Source organism: Bos taurus, chromosome 2 (genome assembly GCF_002263795.3).
Source record: "Bos taurus isolate L1 Dominette 01449 registration number 42190680 breed Hereford chromosome 2, ARS-UCD2.0, whole genome shotgun sequence".
Taxonomy (NCBI): domain Eukaryota; kingdom Metazoa; phylum Chordata; class Mammalia; order Artiodactyla; family Bovidae; genus Bos; species Bos taurus.
Window position 1 is genome coordinate 84,956,626 of NC_037329.1, and position 18,882 is coordinate 84,975,507.

The 18,882-nt window shown below is 37.9% G+C and overlaps 1 protein-coding gene and 1 non-coding gene across 2 annotated transcripts in view; one reads left to right on the forward strand and one right to left on the reverse strand.

The window, feature by feature from the left end:
- Positions 1-18,882, reverse strand: part of HECW2 (HECT, C2 and WW domain containing E3 ubiquitin protein ligase 2) — a 446,473-nt gene that overhangs the window by 223,230 nt on the left and 204,361 nt on the right. The window lies entirely within an intron of this gene.
- Positions 15,377-15,449, forward strand: TRNAW-CCA (transfer RNA tryptophan (anticodon CCA)). Its single transcript has one exon. It is a non-coding gene; the product is annotated as a tRNA-Trp (tRNA).

An 18,882-nucleotide genomic window follows, 5' to 3' on the forward strand; every position in this document is an offset into this window, starting at 1 on the left:
AAATGCCAATAGTGCCAAGCAAAATTATAAAACAAAAAATTCTGCATTAAATACAAGCAAAACTAGAAAACAAATAAAATTCTAATTAACAAAGCTCATTTACTGTGATCGATGATGGTGTTTGCTGGAACTATAATGAGATCATAACACTGACTACTAAAGCAAAAAGTTATGTTGAGTTAATCGTGAAAATAATGCATGTTGCTGGGCGATGACTCAGTTCTTCTCATTTTTCTTCATTAAAGCTACTGTGAAATTTTTGTTTGGGGCCCTTTCTTGGCACAAGCACATTAAGCTTACCTTTTATCTTTCTTATAAGTTCAGACAATTAAAGCAGTATTACATGGTGACAGCAACATTATAAGCACAAATGCTATAAACTGGTGAGCCTAATGAGTCACAATATGTTTAAACATGAATACTTTGGAGAAGGAAATGGCAACACTCCAGTATTCTTGCCTGGAAAATCCCATGGACAAAGGAGCCTGGCAGGCTATATGATCCATGGGGTCACAAAGAGCCGAACACGACCGAGCATCTGAGCACACGGGTGCTGGGTCCTGAAGAGGCAGATGATCCCAGGAGCAAAAACACAGAGTTTAAAATTCTTTGTAAAAAATAAACCCCTGAGAAGACACTTCACGTCCCCAGGGATCAGTACCTTATGGCCATATTTCAGCCCACAGCAGAGGAGAGCCCACTAAAGTGTGTACGGTGTACGACACAGGTAAGAGAATAACAGGTCAGATCAGAGCATCCATCTTCCTTGCTGTGAGTTTGGGGATATCATTTAGCAACTTTGTTATTTCACTAAAAAGTAGCAGCAGTAGATAATTTTTATCAAAATCAAAGCCTTCATTTGTCTCAATTAAATAGAGTTTATGAATGCTGAGCTATGAAGAAACATTCCTTAAAATACAATTTCATTATTCTTATTTACAGAAAAGTCATTTTCTAAAGACTAATGTTTTGCTTTTTCATGACTTCCTTTAGGTATATGGATTTGACACTTTATATAGTGTGTATTATCTGTTACCCACTTAGATGCTATTATTATTCCCATATTATAGATGGTGAAACTGAGGCACAAAGAGATTGCATAATGTGCCCACAGGCACACAGCTGATTAGTAGCAGGGTCACACTTCAATTCAGATGCTTGGCTTCAGAGTACATGCGTTTCACTCCCATGCTATACTATCTGATCCTTACCTATGGGCTTTAAACATATACCTATTTTCTTTTTCCTTAATGTATTTATAGCATCTAATCATATGTATGATATTCAATATATAAGAAACCTAGAAAAATGTAATGAGGACTGAACTTTTCTGTGTATCAAAAGCAAAATATTCTGGCAGTTTTGCAGAAGTGAAACCATTAGGGTTACTACTTGTGTTTATTTCTCAGACTCAAGAGTCACAATCCACAGAGCTGCTTTTTGATTATCATATGTTATATGTTGGCTCCTGTTGGCTGGAAAGACTAGCACTGAGGGCGTGGCTACTGCCATGATGAAAAGCACCCCTGTGAAAAACTCACCAGAAGTATAACCTTTCTAGCCAACAGGAAAGCAAGTTCCTAGAACTGGAAGCATGGATAGATTGGTACATAATAAATTGTGATTGAAGTGCAATCTGTTGTGAGTTAGTCACTTCATGGGCCATTCGGGACAAATTTTTCACCTGTGTCTGGTTTCTCTCTCCATATGGCACAGCGACCTCATGCCATTAACTGAAGAACATTCCATGCATGAAATTAACTGTTGTACTGTGGAACTGTCCATTGCTGGCAAATGGATGTACTACCAAGAAGCCTTACAGAGAGACATTTCCTTAGTGCAGTATTTTCTAAAGTGCATCTTGAGAAACCTTAGTGCTTTGAGAAGCTACTAGGAAAAGCGGCTCCTGGTCAAATAAGATAGACACAACAGGCTGCCCCTTGGAGGTTCATAACATTCATTGGCAAATATCAATATAAATACTCCCAGAAGCCTTCTGACATCCATGGTATCTTAAACTGACTTGATCAGGGGACTCTTTACTACATATAGCCTGAGGACTACAGTTTGAGACTGTGACTTGAAATTCCCATTATTGTGGATATTCCTCCTGGTTCTGCAAGAAGTTTGGTCTTGTCAGGCTCCTACAAGTTAGTTAGAATCAGAACTGCAGACTAAGTTGACAAAGAAAAAAGCAGCTTGAAGGGGGTCTAATTTCTGCATCTTCTGGTCTTCTAGGAAAACTACACAGAAAGTCAAATTGTCACTAGAAGTTTGGTAGCAAGAAATCAAAAGTAGAGGAACAACTTCAGATGGTTAAAAGTCTCTGGCTACTCCCATCTGATACATGCACATCTGGCCCTTGGGACCACACAGCCCTCATCTCGAGCCAGCACATCCTCTCCCTGGACAGTGACTGGATGGACACTGCCATGGACTACACTGCTCATTCTACACTTCTGAGATGCCTTCTGATTTTTCATTACCTCTTTGGATTTTTTAAAACCTTAGTTCTAGCACAGCCAGGGCTTGGAATAATAATAATTAATTATTCAGTACTTCCTCGGTGTCAGGTATCTTATGAAGTACTTTTATTCATTAGCTTATGGTATTTTCCTTACAACTCCATGAGATAGACCCTACCATGGCACCCATTTTTCTTCATGAGGTACCTGAGACTCAAAGAAGCTATGAAACTTACCCAATGTCACAGACAAAATGTGGCCAAGCCAAAATTTAAATCCAGGCCATCAGTTTTTGAAATCTATGCTCTTCAGTAGAAACTTCAGTGATTTAAAGACCTGAGAACTTGACAAGTTCTTTAAGATGACCTGGCATGATCAATATGGCAACTTTATAGTTTAATTCTGAGTGAATTACTTTTACATTCCTGTCAGAATTCCTTCTATTCCCCTAAACTATCACATATCATGACTTCTCAGCAGCCACTGATCACCTCTCACACAGAGCAGCAGACGTCACTGCATGGAATACTAAACACACTAGAAGTGACCCTGAGCAGGTTATTAATCTATTCTGTGCCTTGATTTTCTTATCGGTAAAACAAATTATACTTCCATTAATTCATAACATGGCAGGGATTACATTTTCCTGTGAATGCATTTTTAGCCTCCTGGGGAAAATAATGCCATCTAAAATCTTGTTGTTTTTTTAATTAATACAACACTCTCATAAGAATGTCTATTGGGGCCAATGCATGCACTCTTCTGGAAACAAATACACATTGCTACAAAACCTATCAGCATAAGAAACAAGATACTTGGACAAAAATGGATTAAGACTTCACAATAGGCAAGAATGTTGTTTTTATTTGTGATGAATGGACCAAGTATTTAGACCAGAGAATTTTCTGATTTGAATTTTGTATGTTGTCTAGGAAATCCCACATTGTGATATTCTTACACACATTGGCATTGGTGATAGATTATCTTCCTTTGCCTCACTCCTACTCCCACCCACTTTGCATCCTTTTCACTCTACTCTCTGCCCTGGGACACTGACTTGTACTGACTACATGACTGAACTCCATTGCTTTCATGATTGAAATTGGACTTAGTCAATAGGTAGTATCAACAAGAGATAGAAAGGAGGGCAAAGAGGAAAGTCGGGATATTAAACTCCCAGTCCTAAATATATAGCTCCTCGGCAGGTTATATAGTTCCTACCAGGTGACCGTCTCCACCTGGCTCTCTTTGCCTCCAGGTTCTGGTAATGGCCCCCTCTTCTTGCATCTTCAGGCCTAGTTGGTTAATGGTACACACTCCACTGTTACTAACCATATGTCACCTCCTGTGATTTCCCTATGCCCTGCTCTTACTCTTGTAAACAATCCCTGTATCAAAGGATCTTCAAATTACCTAAACTTAGATGGCCATCTGCATTCTGCATGGACCCTGACTGAAACAGAACTCGACAAAGAACACCCTTGTGCCATTTTTGCACTGAAATGAGTATTGTTCTCATTATAATATTTAATTCTTATGAATGTATGTTTTAGATTGTCAGGTCTCAGATTGGAACCCAGTGCAATCCTATAGAGTTTTCATTTTTGAGGTTTAATTCTTATATGCTTTCTCCCTCATAGTGTACTTGACTTTTGAGAACCAGAATCAGTGCAGTTCGGTTCACTTCAGTCACTCAGGCATGTCCAACTCTTTGCAACCCCATGAATCACAGCACACCAGGCCTCCCTGTCCATCACCAACTTCCGGAGTTCACTCAAACTCACGTCCATCAAGTCGGTGATGCCATCCAGCCATCTCATCCTCTGTCTTCCCCTTCTCCTCCTGCCCCCAATCCTCCCAGCATCAGAGTCTTTTCCAATGAGTCAACTCTTCCCATGAGGTGGCCAAAGTATTGGAGGTTCAGCTTCAGCTTCAGTCCCTCCAATGAATACCCAGGACTGATCTCCTTTAGGATGGACTGGTTGGATCTCCTTGCAGTCCAAGGGACTCTCAAGAGTCTCCTCCAACACCACAGTTCAAAAGCATCAATTCTTCGGCGCTCAGTTTTCTTCACAGTCCAACTCTCACATCCATACATGACCACTGGAAAACCCATAGCCTTGACTAGAAGGACCTTTGTTGGCAAAGTAATATCTCTGCTTTTCTATATACTATCTAGGTTGGTCATAACTTTCCTTCCAAGGAGTAACCGTCTTTTAATTTCATGGCTGCAATCACCACCTGCAGTGATTTTGGAGCCCCAAAAAATAGTCTGACACTGTTTCCCCATATATTTCCCATGAAGTTATGGGACTAGATGCCATGATCTTAGTTTTCTGAATATTGAGCTCTAAGCCAACTTTTTCACTCTCCTCTTTCACTTTCATTAAGAGGCTTTTTAGTTCCTCTTCACTTTCTGCCATAAGGGTGGTGTCATCTGCATATCTGAGGTTCTTGATATTTCTCCCAGCAATCTTGATTCTAGCTTGTGCTTCTTCCAGCCCAGCGTTTCTCATGATGTACTCTGCGTATAAGTTAACTAAGCAGGGTAACAATATACAGCCTTGACATACTCCTTTTCCTATTTGGAACCAGTCTGCTGTTCCATGTACAATTCTAACTGTTGCTTCCTGACCTGCATACTGATTTCTCAAGAGGCAGGTCAGGTGGTCTGGTATTCCCATCTCTTTCAGAATTTTCCACAGTTTATTGTGATGGAGAAGCTCTATACAGTCAGCAAAAAGAAGACTGGGAGCTGACTGTGGCTCAGATCATGAACTCCTTATTGCCAAATTCAGACTGAAATTGAAGAAAGTAGGGAAAACCACTAGACCATTCAGGTATGACCTAAATCAAATCCCTTATGATGATACAGTGGAAGTGAGAAATAGATTTAAGGGACTAGATCTGATAGACAGAGTGCCTGATGAACTATGGACAGAGGTTTGTGACATTGTACAGGAGTCAGGGATCAAGACCATCTCCATGGAAAAGAAATGCAAAAAAGCAAAATGGCTGTCTGGGGAGGCCTTATATATAGCTGTGAAGAGAAGAGAAGTGAAAAGCAAAGGAGAAAAGGAAAGATATAAGCATCTGAATGCAGAGTTCCAAAGAATAGCAAGGAGAGATAAGAAAGCCTTCCTCTAACTTTTATTTTTTATAGCATACTATTAAGAATGGGAAAGACTAGAGATCTCTTCAAGAAAATTAGAGATACCAAGGGAACATTTCATGCAAAGATGGGCTCGATAAAGGACAGAAATGGTATGGACCTAACAGAAGCAGAAGGTATTAAGAAGAGGTGGCAAGAATACACAGAAGAACTGTACAAAAAAAAAAAAGAGGACCAGAATAAGAAGATATATATTCTAGCTCCAGATATTATATTAGCTCCCTAAGACTGCTATAAGAAAGCATCACAAACTGAGTGACTTAAAACAACAGAAAGTTATTCTCTCAGAGTTCCAGAGGCAAAAAGCTTGAAATCAATTTGTTCAAAAAGTCAGACTCCCTTGCCTCTTCCTAGCTTGTGATAGTTCCTGGCAGTCCTTGGTGTTCTTTGGCTTGTAGCTGCACCACTGCAACTTCTGCCTCTGTTTTCATCTGGACGTCTTCTCCATGTCTTTGATTGACCTCTCCTCTTCTTTTAAGGACACCAGTCATCAGATTTAAGATCCACCTTAATCCAATATAGTTATATCTTAATTAATGATATCTAAGATCTAATTTCTAAATAAGGTCATAGTCTGAGGATTCAGGCAGACAGGAATTTTGGAAGGACACTATCTAACCTATTTATAGATATGCTATGTAAATTTGTTCAAATACTTTTATTTTTCAGATTCAGTTTTTATCTGTAAAATAGATTACATTAAGATTGGTAATAGAATATAATAAATGGAATAATATTGTCCTCTATCTCCTAGTCATGCTAATTGCTTATACAACTCTTTACAGAATAAAGTCTATATTTCACTAAACATAGTACTTTATGTAACTTCTACTATTCAATTCAGATAGGCATGTAAGATGAAATCTATTTTCTGGGTCAGGGTTATATAATCTTTAAGGATCCTTCTAGTTCTTTGATTTTAAGTTTTAAACTCATCAATTAAAATGCTATGTACAAGCTTAAAGAACTGTATCATATAAAAGAAATTTATTCTTTTAATAGTAAATGTAAATGTTCAAGTCAAGGACTTGGGAAAGGAGATCTGTTAGTGTTTAGTCAGCAGTGAAACACAACATATTCCATCTCTAAAAATGAGAACAGTAGTTTATAAATCTCAGAAGTAGGAAAAGTTCGTGAAAAAGCATTACTCATTTCCCCTAATGAAACACAAAAATGACAACAGCATGTTTCAGAAATATTTCTGGAAAACATGAAATAAATACAAGAGCAACAGAAATCAACACTGAAACAACAGTAAACAGTGAAAAGGAAGACATGAAAATATCAGTGTTAGCACACAAGACTTACATATCTAGCAAATGACTCCAGAAAAAAATAATACAGATAATAAGAGCGAGAACTATAGAGAACTATGTGTTTTCTATTTCTTTCATTACCTAAGGTATAAGACAAATTAATTAGATAAAGGGAAACTAAGTTTTGCCATAACTAAGAATAATATACTTTCCTCCATCCTTTACCTAAACTTGGGGCTGGTTTTGTACCTATAGTGAGTCAATAAGCACCGTCCTTTAGTCCATGAGAGAGTTCAGACCATCTAAAAGTAGACACAGGAGCCAGACAGATGGATGATCCATCTAATATCCTGGATCGGAAAAATCATCTAACTTACACCAGATCATATAGTTAGTAGCAGCGCTAGATCTAAGCTCAGTTTTTATAATTCCAAAATTCAATATACCAAAATAACTTTCTAAGTGAAAGAAAAATGGATTTGCAAGTATTCTTTTTCAAATGTTTGCCACTTAATGGGGACAAAACAGTCTTTTGAACAAAAGGGAAAAGTGGGTATCTACATATGAAAGAATAAAGTTGGACTATTACCTTATACCACATACAAAAAATAACTCAAAATGCATCAAAGACATAAGCATAAGAGCTAACACTATAAAATTCTTAGAAAGCCTTGTAATTCATGATATTTCATGTTCAATGTAAACAACACGCAAATAATTCCATCCCAGTAGCAGACCACCTTGGGCTATACTTTAGAGGCCAGTGTTACTTATCCATCACTGTCTGAAGTAGAAATTTTCTGGTAAAAATCTCTAAGAAGCCCTATTTTAAGTTTCCACAATTTTAAGTTGCCAATTATAAGAACAGCAACTTACGCTCAAGCTCTTCCTTCAAGTCAAGTACAGTGATATATGCACTTTACATTTATTGATTTTTTTCTCCAGTCCCATAAGACTTATGGTGCCCATCTGACAGATGATGAAAGTGTAATTCATATAATGTGCCCAGGTCCAAGCTGCCAGTAGGTGACAAAGACGGAATTCAGATCCAGACTTACTGAACATCAATGCTGATGTTCTAACCACATAGTCTCCTACATAAGATTGAAAGATGTTTGAACTTGCAGGCCTAACTGTTCTCAAAAGGATACTTCAAGTTATAAGCAAATGTTAACACATCTTTGAATAAAAGGTTCAATAGCCTTAATGCTGTGCCTACTGACATTTTCAAGACAAGAAAATAGTGGCACTGGATGCTGCCAAACTTTCAGTACAAGGAAGGTTCTCTGGAGACTTAAATAAACTCCCGGAGAAGATGCTAATACAGTAGGAACTCAATATTATATTATGAATAATTGAACTGCAAGAGTAATGACTAACTGGGAACCACCTAGAATAATAAAAAATGCTAGGATCTGGAAATATGGAGAATCTGTCTAATAAGAAATTAATTGGCTTTCTCCCTCAGGCCAGTTTCTCAGGAACTTTTTTATAAATCTAAGAACCAAATCTCAGATGTTTAACAATCTTTCTAATCACAGTAAATAGTGTTTGTTGCTTTTGTAACCTTCACTGTGGGATTCTTGATGCCTTTCCAAAAAGGATAACCTAATTTTAACTGCCAACATTGCAGGAGAAATTGCATCACTCCTGTTACATACATCAGTAAGGAAATGGGACAGACAGAGGAAGGAACAGATTTTCAAGTTGGGGGGGAAGGAGTAGAGCATATGACTAATGCCTGCATATCTCTGAAAAAGATACAGCATTTTCGCTGTTGAGTGAAAAGATAAGCTTGTGCATTGTATTAAAATCAAGCCCTTTGACTGAAACAGGATAGCCTAGAAATAGTTCAGAAGCACGGGATATTTGAAACTTGAAAATGGACTTTCAAAGACGCTATTTTTATAAACCAAATGTGCACAGGAAATTCTGTTATTCTACTTCTATTCCATAGCTTAAAGAGTTGTATTGTCCTAGCACAAAGATTTTCTTGGACTCAATCCCGGTCATGTTTACTTAAAAATCATGAAAATCTCACTAAATATATCTTATCCCAGATAGCATCTTCCTGACAGATGCCCCCTCCATCATTTTCCAAGGCTGAATGGTAACCCTTTTGCCCTCTCTCTGAGCCACTAACCTGCATTCTCAGGAAATGTAAATACAAAGTTTAAAATAATTTTATATTCTTATATTCAACTAGTGTCTACTTAAAATACAATTTTAAAATTTCCATGAAACCTACAAAGGTATACAACTTTATTTGTGATGCACACCTTAACCATTCAGCAGGCTTGTACCTGCTATCATTTGAGTGATTTCTAATTTCATTTCATAGCTAATAGTAGACTTTAATAAAATGATACAATGTTTCTGGAAGGATATTTTGCAGTATCCCGCAAATTAAATGTGCACATTCATTGCCTAGCAATTCAATGCCTAAAAAGTAATTTTTTAGAAATACTGATACAGATGCTCAAAAACATAAGTGTAAGAATATTTCTTGCAGTACTATTTGCAATACTAAATTTTGGCACCAACCCAAATAACCCTCAATAGACTAATGACTAAATAAATTATGGTACAAGTTTATTAATGAATATTACAAATAAGTTAAAAACAATACCAAGATTGATGGATGTCCAAGATGCACTGCAAAGTGGAAATAAAAGCAATTTACAGAATACTATATCTAGCAAGATACATTTTTTGGTTAAAAGTCTATTTTTGCATCTATATGTGTTCATGTGCATTATTACACATAATCCATCATTAATACTTCTTACCTTTGGTGGAGAAAGGGAAACAATCTGTATTATCTGTAATTTGTACAAAAAATACAATATTCTTGTAGCAGTTTTTAAATAAAATTTCTCTTTAAAAACTCTAGCTTTGAAAGTATTAATCATCCCCTCCTCTTACCTAATATTTCAAAGTATCATGTCACGTAACAATATATCTTTCAGGTAACAATAAAAAAATGTTTTCTACACACAGATATGAATATACATTCACAGATGCTTTTAAATGAAACAAACTGGCACTCCACTCCAGTACTTTTGCCTGGAAAATCCCATGGACGGAGGAGTCTGGTGGGCTGCAGTCCATGGGGTCTCGAAGAGTCGGACATGACTGAACGACTTCACTTTCACTTCTCATTTTCATGCACTGGAGAAGGAAATGGCAGCCCACTCCAGTGTTCTTGCCTGGAGAGTCCCAGGGACGGGGGAGCCTGGTGGGCTGCCGTTTATGGGGTCGCACAGAATCGGACACGACTGAAGTGACTTAGCAGCATTTGTATCTTAGCAAAAAAATATTTTCTTAATGGCAATACTTATTCATCAATATAATTTCCAATAGAAAACAAAATTGCCCAGATGAGTGAAAATATTGAATCAAAGGATGGTAACTGTTTATGAAATCACCAAATGGAGGGAGTACCAGTGACAAGTAGGCAGGCATCCCAAGGAGAGAAACTTGCTACAAAAACCTTAAATTACTAAAAGGAAATGGCAAGCTTTCATCAGAAATTCAATAATCAAGCCTCTATATAGTACCTGATCATTTAACAGACCTTGGATTTAATTTGGGAGGGGGTCATTTGCAGGCAGCATATTTTTTATTTTATATTCAAAAGGAAACTTTATAACTAGTGTCCAACATGAGGATACAAGTAGAGGCTTTTAGCCATAAAAGTCACCCACAAAGCACCTGCCCAGCACAGGTCACTTCAGCTACTTCTGCTCAGTCTCCCTGAGAGATATTATGCTCCATAATGTTTCCCTATCAATCATTTAATGGCTTTTTTCAGAATGAATAATGCAGCATATTGAATAATGCGTTTTTCATGGTACCAAATACAAATTACCAAAGTATACCTTTGACAGTGGCCTGGAACCCCCACCCCAACTCTAGAAAAAGCAAACTGTAATAGAGCAGACAAAATTTCTATGGCTGACAATATAGTTTGGGAGACCAAATAAGTACTTATGAGGGAAACTTAAATATTTGTAAACCATATAAAGTAAGAATTACCAACAAATAAGTCTCTTTGCCTTAGTGTTTTTCATTCTTTTGTCACTCTCCCAACTAATAACCAGCTTTAACTGTGCCAGTTTAGGCAGAATCACAGGCAAAGAGACAGCTAGTAAGTACAGAACAGCCACTGGCTACCAAAATGATGCTCAACTAAATGCATTTTCATTCTTTATTTGATAGTTGATGTAATGTGCAAGAAAATGTTTCATAAATATGTTTTGAGGAACATTATCATACTAACAAAGTAACAGATCACTAAAGGCTTCTGTTTTCCACACACACTGAGATTACATATAAACTACTTCTAAGGAAAGGTAGACTCTACTATTAAAAATTCATCTCATGAAGTTAAAAAGAGTTTCTGTAAGTGTAAACCTTCAAATCTTCAAGATTCCATAATTTTCTAGATGTGCTTTCCAAAAGACATTTATACTATGCAGCTCATTTCTGCAAATGTGACTTGATTACCAAGTCCTCAGCAACTTACGTGATTTATTTTAGGGGACTGACTCATTTCCCTAAAGCTTTACAGCTATCTCTTGTTAGTGAAAAAATTCTAAAGCTTAAAAGCTCTCAAGGAAATGAACCAAAACATTCTGGAAAATACATTCTTTGCAGGAAAGATAACAATGGCTATAAGACCAGAAGGTATAAGGAAGTAACAGGGAAGGAGAATGGCAAAAGGTAATAGGACTCAGATCTTTTCTAGTAAATTTAAAAAACAGGAACAGGTCTGTCTCCCATCTTAATATGTGTAACCAGATTGTAAGCCAGACACTTTTTTAAGTTTTCACAGGTCGTATATCAAGCATGTTGTCCTAATTCAGCACCATACTGTCAATATTTTCTATAGCATCTTGTCTTTCTTTTAAAATTATGTTACAACAATATAGTTTGGGCTTCATATTCACCTAAGAGTAATGTTTTAGGTAGGTGCCATTTGACTTTGATAATGTACAATAGAACCATTTACTGGCTGTGGCTGGCTAACCACGTTATATTAGGTTTTGGCCACATGCAATTAAGTTTTAGGGAAAGTTTTCTGTGTGCACCCATACAGTAAACAGCTCCCTTACAATTGAAGGATCTGCAGCAACTTGCAGTATCCACATTAGATAAACCTGATTTTTGAAATCTTTGTTGATAGGTGGGGAGGCACACGGTGCTAGAGTAGTCCTGTTCTATGAACTCCAATAGTCAAAAAACATAATTCTCCCTATGACTCTCCTTCACGAATGTTTACTTATCTGCACAAAGTGTTAGTCATGTTTCTTTCTGCCATCTCTGCTAGGATAATGTAGGAATAGAGAGTCTTCAAAATCTTTTCTTAAATCTCTCAGTAGTAGAAAATGATGTTCTCATTTCCCAGCACCCAGTAAACTTGGCTTAAGCAGGCAGGAAAGTTTGGAGGGTCTTTGGAGCCTCTTCTCTTTCCCACAGCACACCTTATTTGAGTCACGAGGATTCTGTTGATACCATCTTCAGTGTGCCCTATACACATTCTACTTCCGTCAGTTTCTCCACTATCAGCCCACACTCTCTGTCACCTTCACTGCTACCAGACTGTGACCTACAATTCATTCTCCACCCGCAGCTAAAGTGATCTAAGAAATCAAACTTGTTTCTTTGCTTCTTAAAATCCCTCACTGGTCTCCCCTATATTTGGAATAAAACCCAAACTCCTTATGCTGGCTTATAAAGTACTCTGTGATCCAACTTCTGTCTGTCTGACCCCCATCATGTCTCATGTCCCCCTTATCTACTCTGCTCCAGCCACACTGGCCCTCTTTCTGTTACTGAAACCTGCCAAGCTCATTCCTGTCTACGAATTATGCTACAACTATTCCCTCTGCCTATAAATTTCCTATCTCTGACATTGGCATGGCCTTTTCCTTCTTGTCATTCAGCTTATAAGTGTCACTTTTCAGAGAGGCTTTTTTTGACTCCCAGTATAAATCTACCCGATCATTCCTATCATATTACTCTGATTTTCTATTCGCATTGTGCTTACTCAATAATACTGATATTTTATTGCTCACTTATTTTCTGTCTTTCCTCTCTAAAATACAAGCTCCACAAAAAGAGATCCACTCTGTCTTATTCACTGCTCTATCCCAGGATGGAGAAGGATGCCTAGCACCAAGCAGGCGTACAATAAATACTTCATAATGAATGCTTACAAGGAGAGCTCAAAGAATACGAGCTTTCTGGTACAAAAATGTTACATTTCCAAAATGACTATATTGCATTTATGTGGCAGACAGTACTTTCAAACACTTCCACAGTCATTTGTTTAATCCTCCCAACAAACTTTTAGAAGTTCACCATGATTCTTCCTTTCCCTAACACAGACAGAAGATGCTAAGTGATTTAAACCAGGTCATAGAGTCAGGCAGTACAGTGCTGCGACTAAAACCTAATTGCTGGACTCCTTGCTCAGTGCTCTTCTTACTAAGCCTAAGCTACCACCTGAAAGCATATACTGAACTGGAGCCTTCTGCCATCATGTGCTCTGTGTATGCACTGCACTTAGAAGATTATACTGAAGTTATTTGTTCACATCTCCTCTCCCACATGCTATATGTTCCTATAAAACAAAGCTGATGTTTTATTCATCTGTTTATTCCCAGTGCCTAGCACACTGCTTGGCACATGGTAAGCATTTAAATGCTTGTTGAATTTAAATCAGAGCCAAGTGCTCTTCTCTGTGCAAACCAGACAGGTTATTCTCTATTTCAATACTGAAGGTTTCACTCTGAATACATAAAAACCCTTTAATGGTTCTTTTGAAAAGCCTCAAAGTTCACATCATCCATCACCTTCTGAGTTCTCTCACTGACAACTCATGTACCACAAGTTGTAGGGTTAAAAGTGAAAGTTGCTCAGTTGTGTCAACTCTTTGTGATCACGTGGACTGTAACCCACCAGGCTCCTCTGTCTACGGGATTCTTCCAGGCATGAACACTGGAGTGGGTAGTCATTCCCTTCTCCAGGGGATCTTCCAGACCCAGGGATTGAACCTGGGTCTCCTGTATTGCAGGCAGATTCTTTACTGCCTGAGCCACCAGAGAAGTCCAAGATGAAGGGCTTAAATGAGTCCAAATGAGTTCTTCCAAATCAGTATTCCAATTCACTTTCTATTTCTTAATGTGAACAAAGAGCATATAGAAAATCTAAGATTTATTTAATCTGAAGTCAGAGGCTAGTGACATAAACTATATTTTTGTCCATGCTCTGAATGTGAGAAAAAAATGATTTAATAAGAAGAACACTGAATGGGATATAAAGAATTACAGGTTTCAATCTGAGGCAATGACTCTTAACAGCTATGTGGATATTGCAGGATATTTACATCAGTTTCTCAGTTTCCTCATCTATAGTTTACAAATTTTCTATTATCTTTAGGGCCCTTTTGGTTCTAAAGGCTTCCCAGGTGTCAATGATAAAGAATCCATCTGCTAATGCAGGAGATGCAGGAGACTAGAGTTCGATCTCTGGGTTCAGAAGATCCCCTGGAGAAGGAAATGGCAATCCGCTCTAGTATTCTTGCCTGAAGAGTTCTATGGACAGAGGAGCCTGGCGGGCTACAGTCTATGCAGTCACAAAGCGTCAGTCAGGACTGAGCACAGATGCCCCCTCCCTGGTTCTACAGAATCTGTTATTCTGTAAGCAGTCCTGATTATCGTGTACTGTCCTCAGTATCTTATCCACATCCCCAGAGTCTCTGAACTCAAAACAGCTAGATGCTATAATTAGAGTCAAAAGTACTATAATTAAATTTGACTGTGGAGGTAATAGTCAAATATATATAAATCAATAAAAAATGACTGACTGACTAGGTGGATGGAAGGGGTTCCTCATCTTCCACTGGACTTTCTCTCAAGATGCAAAACCTTTTGAATAGCAAAATGTAAATTCCACTTGATTATTTCAAAATGCTGAGGAACCAAAAGAAACATTCCCTCTTAGCACTAAGCATTTACTATCAAAGCTTAACTCAAGAGGACTACAAAGTCTTATGAAGAGATTAAAATCCAGGGAGTGTTGGACTCATTTTAACTGAGCTAATCAATAAAATGGGCTCTTATCTTAGTCTTTTATCTCCAATTAGCTCATGGGGCCTACCTATCTCACACAGCGTTGATCACTGATATGCCACCAGTAATGCCAAAAAGAACAGGCAGAAGAATACAACTGGTGGTGTATTGGAGCTGGTTGCTCATAGTTTCTGAAATTTGGAAAGCTGGTTGTTATATAGCTTGAAATTGGCCATGGTTGAAGTCTTTATATGATAGAAATCTATAAACACTACAAATCAGAGGATATTTTTTAGAGAGCCAGGTAATACGCTAATGCAAAGCAATTAGCTGAGCAACTAGCTGGGCTCACTCAAGATTGAGATGCTATACTTCCTAATTCTAGAATTAGGAAAGACTTGGGCTTCCCTGGTGGCTCAGAGGTTAAAGCGTCTGCCTCCAATGCAGGAGACCTGGGTTCGATCCCTGGGTCAGGAAGATCCCCTGGAGAAAGAAATGGCAACCCACTCCAGTATTCTTGCCTGGAGAATCCCCTGGGCGGAAGAGCCTGGTGGGCTACAGTCCATGGGGTCACAAAGAGTGGGACATGACTGAGCGACTTCACTTTCACTTGCACTTTCCAGGCAAAACAGACAACACAAACCAACAGAAAACAGACAGAAGATCTGATTTCTAGCCCTGTATTTCCACTGATTGGCCATGATAACTAGAGTGAGTCTATGAACCTCTGTTTTGTTGACTAAAATGCAAAAGAAGTGGAACAAAGATCCCTTTAGAATCTAAAAGTTAGGATTTTAAGGTTCTCTATCTAGGTCATACCTACCCCAACTCCTGAGGTCTTCTTACAGGAAATGCTCCATGAAACAAAACCTGGATAGCACCAAGACAGTGCTCAATCTTCCCTCCATTGTGAGAGCACTACTTCAGTCTAATGCATTGGGCCAATCAACCATGCTCAAATCTGGCCAGTTTATAAATTCCCAGGATCTCTTAACTAATGAGCTGCATCCAAAAAAACAAAAAAAAATTCCAGAAAGCCTCCTGCTCTGATTTAAGGATTTCCTTCAGATTTAAGCTAAAGGCTCAGAAAGGACTCCTGGCCATTTTGTCAAGCATCTGCTACTTCTATATCCTGTTGCCACGGCGAAGTTAAATAAGGAGCCCTCTGGCAAGCGGGCAGGAATGAAAAGTATCATGCTGCTAGAATACGATGTAGAAGAAGCACATAATACCAGAGCTAATATCCTAATACAAGAGCTTCTGCCTTGAACCTAAGCCACCATCCCGAGCCCAACATACAATAAATCCCTTAAAGGCAAAGACTATTATCCACAAAATCTGGTATGAGAACCATGAAAGATCTGCTACAGTGAATTCCCTGGCTTGGCAGAATTTGAGGTTAATTAATCTGAGGTTGGAATATAGGCAACAAATAACATTTAGTTAAACATTTCTCCCAGAGCAGCAAAGGACTCCTCAAAATAGCTGCTCCCTCTTGAGAAGCCAGCACAGATTTATCCCACAATGTAGGATGGCAGTGTTATCCTGCATGATTGGATCATGAAAAGATATAAATACTCTTGTTGCTCTTCCAAGTGTTCTCATTTCTGTATGCAAGGATTTGTAAATATCATCATCATTCTACTGTCTCACTCTTCAAAATAAAAATACACATAACACATTTGGGGGGAAATATTTAATTGGTAAATAGCAACAGTACAGTTTGGACATAGTCCTGAAAGTGATAAGAAATATATCATCCAAGAGGACCAATTTGTCAGTGTGTATATTGACAGCCAAAAAAATTTTTTTAACATTCAGGCACAGAGAACAGAACTTAAAAATAGAGATTGGCTTAAATTTAGATTGGATTCTAGAAAATGATCATATATATCCAATCTAACTCATAGAAATAGATTTTTGAGAAATTACGGGAAAAGGCAGGGAATTATTCAATATATAAGTCCATCTGCTGTGTTTAGGTCCAGATAAGTACCTAAGCCATTGAAAACAATTTATAAAGTTTCCTAGGAATACAGGAGTCAAAAAATCTTGGAAATCCAGTCCACCACTAAAAGTATTCTCTAAATCAACAATACTCTGAATCTGAATTCTAGAAAAACACCTCAGGTGCAATACATCACTGAATTCAATTGTATGTCAAATTGAAATACAATCTATAGGACACAGAATCCTCAGTTTTTCCTTTTAAAATGATCATTGATTCAACAAACTCATATTGAATTTGAATTTGGTACTGGAACTAGGGATCCAAACGTGATTAAGGCATGGCCAGTCTGTGACCTCATAGAATAGAGCAGAAGGCACAGACCCACCAATGGTAAAGATACAGGATGCTGAGAGCTGTGATAACAACAGCCCATCCAGATAAATACAGACTCTGGAGCTTCAAACGCCATACAAGGCAATAGCTCAGCTGGAGGCAGCAGCATCTTTTAATTAAGGACCAGACTCTGTGGTGAATTCAAATAGTGTTCTTTCTTTTAAGTGGGTGCTACCGTTTCTAAAATAACTTTTTTTCTGGCCAGAAGAAGAAGAAAAAAAAAACTACAAAGCAGTGGAAGTTTAAAAAAAGCAATTCGGGTTCAATACTAAGGCTTGTGGAAAGGAGGACAGCCCTTTACATTACACAGGGTGCCAAAGTCCAGGCATCTAGGGGACCTTACATAAAAGGAGACACACCAAAGGATGCCCAGACTCAGGATATGATGGTGCTGGGGTGGGATAGGAGAGGGACGTTGTTGAAGTAGAAAGAGAGAGAAAGGGCAGCCTGAGAAGGCCTTAAAGCTCTTGAGAAAGCATTTTTATTTTTTTATTTTTTATTTTTTTTGAGAAAGCATTTTTAATTCAAAACTCACATGTTTGATCAGAATTACATTGGAAGAAGATCATGTTTTTCACTTTAAGAATTCTTGCTTAGTTACATTCCCAGCATTTAAGCAAATACCTATTGTATTCATTTCCTAGGGTCATTATAACGAAGTACCACAAATTGGATATTCTCAACAGAAATGTATTGTCTCACAGTTCTGGAGGCCGAAAGTCCAAAATCAAGGTGCTAACAGACTTCTGAGCACTGTGAGGGCAGGATCTGCCCCAGGCCTCTCACCTTGGCTTGTAGATGACTGTCTTCATATGTATATAGCATTCCCCCTGAATGGCATGTCTTTATCCAAATTTCCCCTTTTCACAAGGACAACAGTCATATTATTTTAAGGTCAATCCTAATGATCTTATTTCTAACTTGATTACCTCTGTGAAGACCTGCTCTGTAAATAAAGTCATATTCTGAAGTACTACAGTTAGGACCTCAGCATATAAATTTTCAGGAGACACAATTCAACCCATAACATCTATATTATAAAAGACATGGCCCCTGCCCACAAAGAGTTTATAAGCTAATTGTGAAGTCAGGAATGAGTCACATGAGACAATTCAAGAAAAGACATTCAGAGGATGTAATCGAATTATAAGCTCTGTGTTTTGGGCAAAAGTCTCTAGGGTAGTGGTTCCTAAACATACATGAGCATTGGCGTCTTCGTAATTATTGCCACATCTTGGTAGCACTATTTACTTGGTGCTTTTTAATCTTTACTTAGGTAAAATACCTAAGTAAGTGTATCACAGTCCATTAATGAAAAAGCAGTATCCTTGCTAAAAATAGCAAGGCAAACTTAAAAGTAAACACACCATTATTAAAATTTTTAAAACAGTCCATAAACTATATGAAATCCTCTCACCTTATTTGTTAACACAGCAGTAAAGGCTAGTACACTGGAGAGAGCTCTTTGAATTGGGAAATCATAAGACAATTTTAATCAAATTTGTTACCATCAATCTAACCTTGGATAAGCAACTTAACCTACTGTGTTTCCTCATCTAGTTTCCAC